Genomic DNA, 15,602 nt, shown 5'->3' on the forward strand with positions numbered 1-15,602 from the left:
TTCTTCGGTAGGGGTTTCAAAGTCTTTATTTGTTGGCACCTTGTACCGAATATGTGCTGAACTTTAAAACCAGGTTTGGTTCATACCTCTCTTTCTTACGAGCTTAATGTTGCCATCCTTTCCGTTCTTTACGCGTGCATAGTCGGCATGATAACCCTCCCTTTTTTAGAGAATTAATGCCCCTAGCACAGAAGGTACACACTTCACGTGGGGTGAATAAATAACGGTATTGTGCCGATCATAAAATACTCCCACGTGATCTGTCCGGTTGTGCAGAGAGTTATGGGACAGGATCCCAGCTATTTTTAGTGGATTTCTAATAATTCATTGTAGTGATAGGGACAGTTTCCCTCTATTCTAATCTATTAGATAGGCGGTGCACCACCTCTTGCCTGGGGACAGCACACCCCACAGGGATAGGATGTGCTTCTGGTTAGGGACAGCGTTCAGTGGACACATTAATTGGTTAATACACTAAAGAAAATAGTGATGTGTAACTGTCCTTGTTTGTGTGTGAAACCTACTCTGACCTTACATAATTCCACCTTTTTAATAAATATAAACCGCTTGGCAAAATATACGTAAACTCAGACCTCTTTGGCCTATTGGGCTTCGTGTGTTGTGCCTCAGCCATCACCAACCCTATTTTTATTTGTGCTCAACCCCCTTCATAGACTTCTGGGGGTGCCATCAATTCCAGCATGGGGGGTAGGGGAGTTTCTGAAAAGAGTGACTGAAATGCCCACCGGCTCTGCCAACAAACCTTGACCACTGTAGGGAAACCCCTCAACGCTCACACCAGAAACAATGCAACCCAAAAGGGAAAAAAGGACCAGCACCACCTCTTGCAAGGAGAACAAAGTTGTATTTCCACAAAACTAAAGATGCACCAGCAAAGAGCTCTGCTGCCACAGAACGTTCTGGCAAAATCAGTATGAGCAACACTTTATGAAGGCACACAGTGTCATCAGCGATGTATTACATAATGTACAAATCCAAACGGCTGGTTGGTGAGATCCTATACATAGGCCGCCTGCTCCATGAGGGATGCCAGGCCATTGGTCCCAGTCCCTTCTGTCCATCTTCTTCCACGTGGGTTCGTCCGCGTGTGTCATCAGGCATGAAGCTACAATGTATTGGTCATTATGCAAAGAAAAGCAATACAAGCTCTGTCTCTAACCTAATGTTCACCTGGTACTGCAGACATGGGCTAAGAGGATACTTTGAGGTCATTGTATCTAACAGACTACAGCTCGATTCCAGGCACATCAACGCTAATCCAAAGCTCCCCACCCTTGTTTTAGATTTGCTGTTTTGCCCCTCCCAGCCCCTCGCAGCACAAATCACGTGACCTATGATGAACGCAACCGATCCCTGCTTTCTGGTCTTTTCTGATGGATTGGGGGTCGAATCATTTTATGGCCGGTGGTCTAGGGCTAACTGGTACCTTGGAATGCTAGGGTCCTAGAACAGGAGGCATCTGGCCGCTATTGCTTAGAGCTGCGACAGGGAAGGTTGGAAACTCATGCCCTCCTTCTCGTGATATCGATTTTCGCAGAGAGCTTTCAACCAATTCAAGACCCTCTGCATCATCTACAAGGCCTTCTGGGGCCTGCAACCACGGTTTCCCTCCCTAAATATTGTCCTGCTGGATCCCTACGCTCCTCTAATTCCAACTCTCTGACTGTCAAACGCTTCTCCAAGCAGACAGTGGGGGGCAGCTTTCTCTCCTTTGGAACAGCCTCCCTGCCCCTCTCAGACTTCAGCCGGACCTCCTTAAGTTCCAGAAACTCTCTCTTTCCCACTTTCCCTTCCTTGCAAATCACCCCAATGCCGCTGTGACTGGTGGCCTGATCCTCATGAATCTTACAGGATCCAAGGCCCTTCTTCCCAGTCATTACCAGCACCGCCTCCCCGCTGCACTTTCCTACGGTCCCCTTTTGGTGAGGCCACATCCCACCTTGAGAGTCAACTTTACCAGCACTTAGCCTGAGGTTCCCTTCCTCGGCTCCCCTTAGCACTTACCTCATGGGCCCTCCTCCAGCACTTGTCCACTCTTCTGTTCCCCGTTCCAACCCCTTCCCCTGCACTTCTCCTCAATGCACTTGCGCGGCCGAATGCCGCAAGGCATGGTAGGACCACGACTGTACATTACTGTTTGCCATTGTTTTTATTTACCCTGTTCCCTTCCCATTTGGGCTTGTGGCGCTTTGAAGCACAAGTCTGTTGTATAAAGTGCCTTACAAATAAAATATATATATTTTTTTTACTGTGTGACCTTGGCGGGCGCATTGTTTCTGGGATACAAATGCTGGCAACATGAGACAATGAAGGGTCTATGAATCTCCGCAGCTCTGTCCTTTTTCATTGCTGCCCAAGATACAACCTATTCCTGCATGCGTACACTTATTTCCCTGTGTGTGGCTCGGGCCTGCGGCCCTGGCTGCAGCACAAAACTAGGCCTTAATTTCAATATGGCTGCTACTATCTAAGATGGCGTTTGATTTCCCCATGTACTCTAGAGCCAAAGCATGCACTGCCATCCCAACACGCTAGCCCTGGCTGACACCCCCGTACCCCACTGCAACCTCCCTGAGCGCTATTGCACACTTCAAGGCCTCTGCCGCATCCGAAAGCGCTTCGGAGTCTGGGACGACCGTCCATCCTTCCCAACACCACTCCTGGATCTGAGGCTTTAGGACCGCCTCCCTATTAGGCTCTGTAATGCCAGCCCACTCTGCATAGCCTGTCCTGGGCTGGGGTAGGCCCAGCGCCACAGTCCTACAGGGAGCGATGCTGAGTTCTGCAGGGAGTGCCCGCTTCTGCAGGGAGTGCATTTCTCGTGCAGGGAGTAGCAACAGACCACGCAGGAGCCAAACGGGTCATGAAGGAAGTGCAGCCTGGCAGGGGTGCATATTTCTGCACAGAGTCCACGTTGCTGCAGGAAACCGTTGCCTTTCCCACGGTGGGCATTCATGCAGGGAGTGCCCCGCTGTGCTGTCCAGTCATTTGGTCAACGCAATTTGGTCGAAAGACAAATGGTCGAATTTTAATTTTATTTTTCTATATATTTTTCAGGTTTTCGTTTAGGAAAAAAAAGGTGTTTTTAGCAAAAAAAGGGGGTTGGGGAGGGACCCCCGAGGAACCCCCACCAAAAAAAAAAAGTGAAAATACAAAAAACAAAAAAATTCGACCATTTGTCTTTCGACCAAATTGCGTCGACCATTTGTCCTGTCGACCTTTTTTTTCGACCAAATGACCTGTAATCCCCCCTCCCCGCCACGCTGGTTGTGCACCTCCCATGAACAGACCAGGAGCGAAGGGAGCCCAGTCTGGCAGGGAGTGCAAGTTGCTGCAGAAAGCCAGTGGTACACCCGACAGAGAGCGCCCACTCATGCAGGGAGTGTCCGTCCCTGCGGGGATCGGTGACACTGTGATCCGAGAGGCGTGTATATTCCCGGTCGGAGCAGAGTGAAAGACCACCGCAGGAGCGCCAGGGGTCATGCAGGGAGTGTGGATTCCCTCAGAGAGCCAGTGCCCTGGCCCCTCCCCTCCCTCGGTCAGCTGGCAGGGAGTTCGCCCCCCGCCCGCACTCAGAGCCTGGAGAGGGGACGCCGAGCTTCGGAGGGTGAGTGCTGCCCACACTTTCATTTTCATGAACGCTCCCGTTATCCGAGCGCCTTTTGTTTCTTGGTTTGTGAGTGAGTTTCTAGTGCCAGCATTATGCTCGCTGGGCGGTGCGGTCGCGCCGGAGAACCCACTCCTGGTGTTGCCTGTGCCACCGAGTGTTCACGGTGCAGTGGCTGCCGTGTGGGTGGCACTTGGCATGGCAGGCAGGTGAACTTGAATGTCACCGGTCAGTCCGGACAGATCTTTGGGTGGGGGCGTGGGGTAGTGTATGGTGGATAGGAGCCAGTGGGTGGGAGGTGGGGGGGGGGCTAGAGGGCTTGCATGACAACGGGAGTTTGGGCTTACAGCCCACCTAAACACCACTTACTGTTCAGAAAACTTCAGAGTTCTTTGAAAGATCTCTGTGACTTGGGAGAGCGCCCCCACCCAGTGCAGGCATCCACCCCTTCTCCATTTCATGGGACGTGTATGTGTGTGCTGGGTGGGGGTGGGGGGGTTGCAGGACGTGGCTGGCGGTACGTGTCCAGCAGGGTAGTCGGGGTGCACAGTGTGTGTTTGGGCCGCCCCCTTGGCTCCCTCACTTGCTGCATGTATTTCCAGGCTGGAGTCCCAGAAAAACCAAAGCATGAAGAGGAGGGTGGGGGCGGGAGGGATAGCGGGACACTTCAGCACAGCTCAGGATATCTGCAACAGGAGGGGCGGAGGAAAGCGAGGTGGAAGACAGAGACGAGACGACGTGAGACAAGTGGCGGGGGTTGACAGAGGAGAAGGGCAGTGACGGAGTGGACAAGAGCAAGGAAGAGCAAGTCTGAGGCAAGTTTAAGACGCACTTGCGGGAAAGCGCGCGCGAGAGAGAGGCGGAGACCACGAGTACACGTGTGTAGGACGGCAGCGCGCCCGAAAGACGCGTGGCATTGTTGCCTGAAGAGGCAGTAGTGGACCGTGATGTCATAAGAGACAAGGGGCCTGATTCACAGAAGCGTTGTAAAATGGCGCAATCCCATTGGAAAACGCGATGTGAATTAGGTCCAAACAGTGGGCAGCGATGCCCCACGGGGCAGCTGGGAAGTGGGAATGCAGTGATGTCATAAGAGAATGGCAGTGGTAGGAAGGAAGTGATGCCACAAAAGGCAGCAGGCGAGGGGGTATGCAGTGATGATGTCAGAAGAGAGGGTATGCAGTGATGATCTCAGAAGAGACTGGCAGGGTGAGCAGTTATGTCACATGAGGCAGCAGGAAAGTGGGCCTGTACTGATGTCAGAAACAACAGGGAGTGGTGAGCAGTGATGTCACAAGAGGTAGCTGGCAAGTGGGCATGCAGTGATGTCATAAGGGACAGGCAGTGGCGGGCAGTGTTGTCACAAGAGGCAATGGGAAGTGGGCCTGCAGTGATGTCAGAAGAGTCAGGAAGTTCTGGACAGTGATGCCACAAGAGGCACACCTGGGAAGTGGGCATGCAGTGATGTTTATAGCAGTGATGTTTATAAGAGACAGGCAGTCGTGGGCAGTGAAGCCACCAGAGGACGGTGGGAAGTGCGCATGCAGTGATGTCAGAAGAGTCAGACAATGGTGGGCAGTGATGTCACAAGAGGCACACCTGGGAAGTGGGCATGCAGTGATGTTTATAAGAGACATGGAGTCGTGGGAAGTGATGTCACGACAGGCACACCTGGGAAGTGGGCATGCAGTGATGTTTATAAGAGACATGCAGTAGTGGGCAGTGATGTCACCAGAGGCAGCAGAAGAATGGTATGCAGTGATGTAAGAAGCGACAGGGAGTGGTGGGCCGTGGTGTGACAAGAAGCCGCTGGGAGGTGGTATGCAGTGATGTAAGAAGCGACAGGGAGTGGTGGGCCGTGGTGTGACAAGAAGCCGCTGGGAGGTGGTATGCAGTGATGTAAGAAGCGACAGGGAGTGGTGGGCCGTGGTGTGACAAGAAGCCGCAGGGAGGTGGTATGCAGTGATGTAAGAAGCGACAGGGAGTGGTGGGCCGTGGTGTGACAAGAAGCCGCTGGGAGGTCGTATGCAGTGATGTAAGAAGCGACACGGAGTGGTGGGCCGTGGTGTGACAAGAAGCCGCTGGGAGGTGGTATGCAGTGATGTAAGAAGCGACAGGGAGTGGTGGGCCGTGGTGTGACAAGAAGCCGCAGGGAGGTGGTATGCAGTGATGTAAGAAGCGGCAGGGAGGTGGTATGCAGTGATGTAAGAAGCGGCAGGGAGTGGTGGGCCGTGGTGTGACAAGAAGCCACAGGGAGGTGGTATGCAGTGATGTAAGAAGCGACAGGGAGTGGTGGGCCGTGGTGTGACAAGAAGCCGCAGGGAGGTGGTATGCAGTGATGTAAGAAGCGACAGGGAGTGGTGGGTCGTGGTGTGACAAGAAGCCGCTGGGAGGTGGTATGCAGTGATGTAAGAAGCGACAGGGAGTGGTGGGCCGTGGTGTGACAACAAGCCGCAGGGAGGTGGTATGCAGTGATGTAAGAAGCGACAGGGAGTGGTGGGCCGTGGTGTGACAAGAAGCCGCTGGGAGGTGGTATGCAGTGATGTAAGAAGCGACAGGGAGTGGTGGGCCGTGGTGTGACAAGAAGCCGCTGGGAGGTGGTATGCAGTGATGTAAGAAGCGACAGGGAGTGGTGGGCCGTGATGTCACAAGAGGCAGATGGAAGGTGGTATGCAGTGATGTAAGAAGCGACAGGGAGTGGTGGGTCGTGGTGTGACAAGAGGCCGCTGGGAGGTGGTATGCAGTGATGTAAGAAGCGACAGGGAGTGGTGGGCCGTGGTGTGACAAGAAGCTGCAGGGAGGTGGTATGCAGTGATGTAAGAAGCGACAGGGAGTGGTGGGTCGTGGTGTGACAAGAAGCCGCTGGGAGGTGGTATGCAGTGATGTAAGAAGCGACAGGGAGTGGTGGGCCGTGGTGTGACAAGAAGCCGCAGGGAGGTGGTATGCAGTGATGTAAGAAGCGACAGGGAGTGGTGGGCCGTGGTCTGACAAGAAGCCGCTGGGAGGTGGTATGCAGTGATGTAAGAAGCGACAGGGAGTGGTGGGCCGTGGTGTGACAAGAAGCCGCTGGGAGGTGGTATGCAGTGATGTAAGAAGCGACAGGGAGTGGTGGGCCGTGGTGTCACAAGAGGCAGATGGGAGGTGGTATGCAGTGATGTAAGAAGCGACAGGGAGTGGTGGGCCGTGGTGTGACAAGAAGCCGCTGGGAGGTGGTATGCAGTGATGTAAGAAGCGACAGGGAGTGGTGGGCCGTGGTGTGACAAGAAGCCGCAGGGAGGTGGTATGCATTGATGTAAGAAGCGACAGGGAGTGGTGGGCCGTGGTGTGACAAGAAGCCGCAGGGAGGTGGTATGCAGTGATGTAAGAAGCGACAGGGAGTGGTGGGCCGTGGTGTGACAAGAAGCCGCAGGGAGGTGGTATGCAGTGATGTAAGAAGCGACAGGGAGTGGTGGGCCGTGGTGTGACAAGAAGCCGCAGGGAGGTGGTATGCAGTGATGTAAGAAGCGACAGGGAGTGGTGGGCCGTGGTGTGACAAGAAGCCGCTGTGAGGTGGTATGCAGTGATGTAATAAGCGACAGGGAGTGGTGGGCCGTGGTGTGACAAGAAGCCGCTGGGAGGTGGTATGCAGTGATGTAAGAAGCGACAGGGAGTGGTGGGCCGTGATGTCACAAGAGGCAGATGGAAGGTGGGCACGCAGTGATGTCATTAGACATAGGCAGTGGTGAGCAGTGATGTCACAAGAGGCAGCTGGCAAGTGGGCATGCATTGCTGTCATAGGGGACAGGCAGTGGTGTCACAAGAGGCAATGGGAAGTGGGCATGCAGTGATGTCAGAAGAGTCAGGAAGTTCTGAGCAGTGATGCCACAACAGGCAGATAGGAAATGGGCATGGAGTGATATCAGAAGAGTCTGGCAGTGGTAAGCAGTGATGTCGGAAGAGGAAGCTGTGAAGTTGACATGCAGTAATGTCATAAGAGACAGGCAGTGGTGGGCAGTGAAGTCACCGGAGGCAGGAAGGAAGTGGCCATGAAGGGATGGCATAAGAGATAGGCAGTGTTGAGCAGTGATGTCACTAGAGGAAGCTGGACATGTAGGCATCCCATAAGTCAGGAAGTGGTGTGTAGTGATGTCACAAGAGGAACCTGGGAAGTCGGCATGCAGTGATGTCATACAACACAGACAGTGGTGAGCAGTGTTGTCACAAGAGGAAGCTGTGAAGTGGACATGTAGGAATGTCAAAAGAGACTGGCAGTGGTGGGCAGTCATGTAACAAGAGGCAATCGGAAGTGGGAATGCAGTGATATCACAATAGGCAGTTGGGAAGTAGGCATGCAGTGATGTCATAAGAGACTGGCAGTGGTGAGCAGTGAAGTCACCAGCGGCAGGTGGGAATTGGGCATGTAGTGATGTCAGAAGAGACTGGCAGTGGTGAGCAGGGATGTCACAAGAGGAAGCTGTGAAGTTGACATGCAGTAATGTAATAAGAGACAGGCATTGGAGGGCAGTGGTATCACATGAGGCAATGGGAAGTGGGCCTGCAGTGATGTCATAAGGGACAGGAAGTGGCGGGCAGTGGTGTGACTAGAGACAATGGGCAGTGGGCATCCAGTGATGTCAGAAGAGTCAGGAAGTTCTGGACAGTGATGTCACAATGGGCAACTGGGAAGTGGGCATGCAGTGATGTCATAAGAGACTGGCAGTGGTGAGCAGTGAAGTCACCAGAGGCAGGTGGGATTTGGGTATGTAGTGATGTCAGAAGAGACTGGCAGTGGTGAGCAGTGAAGTCACCAGAGGCAGGTGGGATTTGGGCATGTAGTGATGTCAGAAGAGACTGGCAGTGGTGAGCAGTGAAGTCACCAGAGGCAGGTGGGATTTGGGCATGTAGTGATGTCAGAAGAGACTGGCAGTGGTGAGCAGGGATGTCACAAGAGGAAGCTGTGAAGTTGACATGCAGTAATGTAATAAGAGACAGGCATTGGAGGGCAGTGGTATCACATGAGGCAATGGGAAGTGGGCCTGCAGTGATGTCATAAGGGACAGGAAGTGGCGGGCAGTGGTGTGACTAGAGACAATGGGCAGTGGGCATCCAGTGATGTCAGAAGAGTCAGGAAGTTCTGGACAGTGATGTCACAATGGGCAACTGGGAAGTGGGCATGCAGTGATGTTAAAAGAGACGGGCACGCTTTGTGGGAGTGCTTTGTTTGAGTGTATATACGCACTGGACCCTTGCTGGAGACCAATTGTATCTGCGCTAGCTTTTTGCCTTTAAAAACGAGGAAAACTAGTATTTTGGTGCTGCGACACGCTTTGTGCGTTTTGACTCTGCCCACTACCCATAACCATCTACAGGTATAGCAGCCCACGCACATTTGCGCGTGTGCTTTGTGGGAGGGCTTCGTTTGAGTACGCAGATAGACAGGAGGTGGGTGAAGGGTGAGTGTGTGCCAAATATCTAGCTGATCTTCCGTTAAATTGACGAATACAGCCATTTCATGCATTCAGGAAACTACTCCCTGAAAACAGCGATACCGCCGCCTAGTGAAATAGAGAAGCTTATTAGCAATGCGAAGACAACATCAAAATCAGTTAAAAATACTCCTCCAAGCATTGTGTAAAAACAACCTGCAAGTTTGTTGCGGCGTCGCTCATTATCTATCACTTCTGATATCAGAACTTTCTGTAATTCTAACCGATCGCTGAACCCGGCGGTAAAACGATTGGGAAGCGGCCTTGCACAAATCTTGCCTCCTCTAGGAGATCTCTCAACCTCTACAGCTCTGGAGGCAAATTTATTAAGATCTGGCCCAGAGCAGCTGCAGGATAAACAACTCATTGATATTGATGAGATCCCAGATTCCCTCGAAACAGCAGGGTTTAAGCTGTCAGCCGACTGCTGTAAACAGCCGATAAAACAACCTTGCCCACAACGTGTAACAATTTCCAAAGAAACCCATGCAAAGGAGCTCGATCAAGTATGCAACATGTTGCAGCCCACAAGAGAAACAGTTGTGCAACCCCGAATACTAGCCCCCATCGGTGCAGGGTGGCGGATAAAGACGAAGAGCCGGTTGCCACGGATACTGCATGTAGCATTATGTCAATAGAGGTACAAACGACCAAATCAAAAAAGAATGTTGAAGTTCAGATGTCGGAAATTCCCACCAGCGAGACCTCTCCCGCCCGCTTGTCCTGTCCAGTCACCTCTAACTTATCCCAATCCCCGATTATGTTCCCTAACTCACCACGCAACTCAACTCTGAGCTCATCTGAGCTGTCCATTTCATTTACTAACCCGACACTACGTCGCCCCATTCATAACAAACCAGATAATACTTCATCTGTTGATATACCATTAACTGCGATGAACACAGCCTTACTAACTTCTTTGGCAAAATTATATGAAACACTAGACAAGAAACTTAGTAAACAAACCTTTCTTCTCTCATCTCTAATAGACAAAAGTCTTAATACTCTGGGCCTCATTTAGAGGCTGCCGGTCCGGAAATAACGGTGGCGGTAAATCCGCTGCCATCGTTGTTTCCAGACTGGCTGATTCCGAGTTCTGCAGGCGGGAGGTGTCCCTTCCGCCAGGTCTGACCTGGCTGTAGTAATGCCACCCGCCTGCAGGCGGAAATGGAAACACCGGCTCCGTCATAGACGGAACCGGTGTTTCCATTGTCCCCATCCCCATAGAGTCCTGTGGGACTCCATGGGAATGGGGATTTACGGAATCCCGCCTCCGGAATTACCGGGTCACTGGGGTTGCAATCACGGAGGCAGAATGGTATTTCGGGTCCGGCAGCAGCCTGCTGGTTTTTCCGGCACGGCTACCGCCGGACTCGTAACGAGGCCCATACCAGTAGCGAGTGACAAGGAGAGACCGGAGAATACTCCTAGTCCAACCACGAGGAGTGTGCCGGTCGAACGATCTATACAGAAGGCAAAATACCCCGTTATCTCATCTACTGAAATAAATGACTCCATTTTTACAATAAATGATGTTTCTGCCAATAATAGGCAAAATGTGGAATTCCTCCCACAGCCGCCGAAGCCAGCCTTCACAAATTTTACCAGAAAAAAAGCAACTGTTAGGCAATTAAACCAACAAAAAAAAATCAACAAATATGAAAAACCAGTCTTAACCTGCTCAAACGGGTGCCCGTAAATTCAAACAAGCATTATCTATGCCAAACAAACAGCAGACTATTGCAAAAATGCAATAACAAAAAGAATCTGACCACAGCCCGGGCCAAAAGAGACCAACAAAAGAAAGATGTCCAGCCCACTATGGGCTCAAAGCAACCAAGTGTAATTCATTACTAGTCTCTAGAAGAACTGATTCAAGAGAGTAAATTGATGGCAGAAGAGTAGGCCAAGTGTAATATAACACCCTCCAACAAAATATATTGGCTTTTGACTCCTCGAACACAAACAACACTGCTGCTAATAACCTAACATACCAGCGAAATGAAGACTTTTGCACTTTAGAGCAATGTAGAAACAAACCCACTAAATCGATTCTAGCATATTCTGCTTTGCCTAAATCTGTTCCTAGAACCTTTAACACCAGCCAGGAACAAGGGAGTAGGTTAACAATTTGTGACAATAAGGCTATTGGAGCTAACCAGCTAAAGATCAATCTCGAGGGGAAATCACGAGCCACAAGTCTCGATGATTAGCCCTGGAGACCATTCAACTAGGCATAACAAAAACCATATGCAACGGCAAAGAATGGTAAGCAACCTGAATTCATCTCTACTTGCAGTACAAAAAAAAGCTTTTTACCAGCTGATCCTTTCTTGTAGAGGTGGAGCACATCCCACTCATGACCAAAATAGGACAAGTGTATTAAATATCTTCAGTAATGTTCAGGCCCTAGAAGATTTTGTTTCCACCAATGTAGAACACGTAGAATTCCCAAATGAGAACAATCTAACAACAGTGAAGCGGTGGATACAATTGATATCTTATTAAATACCTTATGGAAAGCCAGCGCAGAATTATTGGAACTGGGATTTATCCTAACTGAAGACTGCCAGCCTCAAAAACATGCCTCCTACAATAGTGCCATGGGGAGTGACTTTATAGATGTACAGTCTATGCAAAACCACCCCTAGAGAATTACCTACTCTACTCAAGAAACGACCCATTAACTCAACAACAGGTGATCCCTACCCAGGGGCAAAGAGCGAATTATGAGATATGGAATCAGATTTCAAATTAACAACCCGACAAATCCTTGCAAAGAATCTGTAATTTAGCCAGCTGGAATACAAGGGGATCCAAACATCTCTTAAGAAACACCAAAATTTCCCCTTACGGAATATGATATAGTCCTACTGCAGGAAATTTGGTTAACAGAACTGCTTGGTGAAACGTATGTTGAAAGGTAGACCCATGGCAGGCCTGCTGGTGGCAGTGAAAATAGCAAGAAATGGACCATTGGGGCAAAGATAACAGGATTCTGCTTTAGTTTTACAAAATCTCCAGATAAGGCTATCCCTTGCCAAGTCTTTCTTGTACAGCTATACTCAGATACTACAGTTCAGATTTGGATATCCCTTGCCAAGCCTTTCTTGTACAGCTATACTCAGATACTACAGTCCAGATTCGGCTATCCCTTGATGGCAAATTGTCAGAAGCGATACCTACATATAGAGGATTACGGCAGGGCTGCATATTGGCCGCTTCCTTGTTTAATTTCTTTATAGCGGATATTCGCAAAAAGTTGAGGCAGGTTATCTCTGACTCACCGAAACTTGGCAACAATACTGTACTGTGGCTTCTTTATGCGGACAATCTCGTCCTCTTTTCAAAAACTCTGACAGGCCTCCAAAATCTTCTATCGGCTCTTGGACAGTATGCGATAGCAAACCAACTACTAATAAACTTGGATAAAACCAAGATAATGGCATGTGCAAGTAACTCCCAGTTGATAAGATGTTCCTTCAAATGACAACCGTACGAATCACCATTGGAAGTGGTAAATGAATATCGATATTTAGGCATAAATACTAACAACCATCGCATTGATCAACCATACTGTCAAGAGCTAACACAAAAAATACAAACTGCAGCTGCGCAGGCCAGTATTATAAATAAAAAATAAGGTACATTCTCTATGGAACCTCTTCTAACATTCTATTATCAAAAGGTTGTCCCAATAGTCACCTACGGGTTAGAAACCAAGGCTTGGAAGAATGCGTCCTTCTGGCTGAGACTTGAGGGATGCTTCTGGAGGAAAGTACTGTCTGCCAGTAAACCAATCGATGTGTATTGTGAGAAATTTGTTGGGAATTGTCTCGCTTGGAGCTCATTATTTGTGGAAAATGTATAATGTATATAGGAGATGTCTCCTAGCGACAGAACCAGATTCACTCCTATATATATATACTAGCTTCTTATATGAATACCACTAAACACCTTTCTATATCAATGTGGAAACATCAAGTATTGACTATATTGGAAGCTGCAGATATTTCAATACTCCTGCTAAGAACGAACACGCTACATGCAAAACAGCAATTACAGCGCCACGATTGGAGTTTGACATGCCAACATTGCATGACATACCAAGAGTTCAAGAATGGGAGTTTCCGAATCAAAAGCTTCACTACTCCAGAGCCGTACCTCGTTAAGTGTCCAAGTCCGTTATACAGGAACTTATTCCTTCCATTTCGACTCGACTTATGGTTAACAAGAGACGTTCTGGCAAAACGGAGAATTATCACAAAGGCTGCGAACTTCTGTCGCTTTTGCGATAACCAACTAGAAACGGAAACGGCAAAACATTTACTCACGCAATGTCCGTGTTTGCAAATACAAAGGAAAAACTTTTTCCAGCATCTTTTTCAAGGTATTAGAAATGTAACCCAAGACCTGTTATGGTATGTGATTTTTAACAGCAATCGTGTGTTTCTATTGCAACTATGACATTTTTATTAATGTTGAAATAGTCAGAAATTGATGCTTATCAATAAGTATCATCAATTTAGCAACACAAATGTGATTTTATAATAGAACTAGCAATTTGCACTTCATATCATAGTATATTTTAACCCACGGAATAGCCGAGCAAAGAAGCACAAAAATGACACTCATGATGTGTAATGTAGAAAGAGCCACACAGCTTGTAGCTTATGAAACTTTACAATTGCAATTATTAATTTGATGGCTTGATTGTTTTTCTTGTTATTAGCTGTTTCTTGTATTCCTCCTAACTTGCAGGTTTTTAACCTAAGATATGTTTATTGAAAGGTTGCCAACCAACCAAATCAATAAAATAAATACATTAAAAAAAAAATAAGAGAAGTACAGTGATGGGCAGTGGTGTGACAAGAGGCAGCTGGGAAGTGGTAAGCAATGATGTCAGAAGCGACAGGCAGTGAAGTCATCAGAGGCAGGTGGGAAGTGGGAATGTAGCGATGTCACAAGGGACAGGAAGTGGTGGGCAGTGGGCATTCAGTGATGTCGGAAGAGTCAGGAAGTTCTGGACAGTGATGTCACACTAGGCAGTTAGGAAGTGGGCATGCAGTGAGGTCATAAGAGTCAGGAAGTTCTGGACAGTGATGTCACAATGGGCAACTGGAATGTGGGTATGCAGTGCTGTTAGAGACGGCGGTGATGGGCAGTGGTGTGACAAGAGGCAGCTGGGAAGTGGTAAGCAATGATGTCAGAAGCGACAGGCAGTGAAGTCATCAGAGGCAGGTGGGAAGTGGGAATGTAGCGATGTCACAAGGGACAGGAAGTGGTGGGCAGTGGGCATGCAGTGATGTCGGAAGAGTCAGGAAGTTCTGGACAGTGATGTCACACTAGGCAGTTAGGAAGTGGGCATGCAGTGAGGTCATAAGAGTCAGGAAGTTCTGGACAGTGATGTCACAATGGGCAACTGGAATGTGGGTATGCAGTGCTGTTAGAGACGGCGGTGATGGGCAGTGGTGTGACAAGAGGCAGCTGGGAAGTGGTAAGCAATGATGTCAGAAGCGACAGGCAGTGAAGTCATCAGAGGCAGGTGGGAAGTGGGAATGTAGCGATGTCACAAGGGACAGGAAGTGGTGGGCAGTGGGCATGCAGTGATGTCGGAAGAGTCAGGAAGTTCTGGACAGTGATGTCACACTAGGCAGTTAGGAAGTGGGCATGCAGTGAGGTCATAAGAGTCAGGAAGTTCTGGACAGTGATGTCACAATGGGCAACTGGAATGTGGGTATGCAGTGCTGTTAGAGACGGCGGTGATGGGCAGTGGTGTGACAAGAGGCAGCGGGGAAGTGGTAAGCAATGATGTCAGAAGCGACAGGCAGTGAAGTCATCAGAGGCATGTGGGAAGTGGGAATGTAGCGATGTCACAAGGGACAGGAAGTGGTGGGCAGTGGGCATGCAGTGATGTCGGAAGAGTCAGGAAGTTCTGGACAGTGATGTCACACTAGGCAGTTAGGAAGTGGGCATGCAGTGAGGTCATAAGAGTCAGGAAGTTCTGGACAGTGATGTCACAATGGGCAACTGGAATGTGGGTATGCAGTGCTGTTAGAGACGGCGGTGATGGGCAGTGGTGTGACAAGAGGCAGCTGGGAAGTGGTAAGCAATGATGTCAGAAGCGACAGGCAGTGAAGTCATCAGAGGCATGTGGGAAGTGGGAATGTAGCGATGTCACAAGGGACAGGAAGTGGTGGGCAGTGGGCATGCAGTGATGTCGGAAGAGTCAGGAAGTTCTGGACAGTGATGTCACACTAGGCAGTTAGGAAGTGGGCATGCAGTGAGGTCATAAGAGTCAGGAAGTTCTGGACAGTGATGTCACAATGGGCAACTGGAATGTGGGTATGCAGTACTGTTAGAGACGGCGGTGATGGGCAGTGGTGTGACAAGAGGCAGCTGGGAAGTGGTAAGCAATGATGTCAGAAGCGACAGGCAGTGAAGTCATCAGAGGCAGGTGGGAAGTGGGAAGGTAGCGATGTCACAAGGGACAGGAAGTGGTGGGCAGT

At 49.6% G+C, this 15,602-nt stretch overlaps 1 protein-coding gene across 4 annotated transcripts in view; it reads left to right on the top strand.

Annotated features, from left to right (window-relative positions):
- The first annotated feature begins 3,475 nt into the window (after window positions 1-3,475).
- LOC138453031 (protein kinase C and casein kinase substrate in neurons protein 3-like) overlaps window positions 3,476-15,602 on the top strand; it is a 170,928-nt gene continuing 158,801 nt past the window's right edge. For 2 of the 4 annotated variants that reach the window (XR_011260354.1, XM_069605479.1), the window contains exon 1: window positions 3,504-3,628. The gene's annotated coding sequence lies outside the window, so the exon portion shown is untranslated. Of the gene's footprint in view, window positions 3,629-4,327; window positions 4,444-15,602 lie in introns of those variants that run through there. The other 2 variants (XM_069605493.1, XM_069605458.1) reach the window with 2 other exon arrangements.

Source organism: Ambystoma mexicanum, chromosome 1p (genome assembly GCF_040938575.1).
Source record: "Ambystoma mexicanum isolate Mex_15411 chromosome 1p, UKY_AmexF1_1, whole genome shotgun sequence".
NCBI lineage: Eukaryota > Metazoa > Chordata > Amphibia > Caudata > Ambystomatidae > Ambystoma > Ambystoma mexicanum.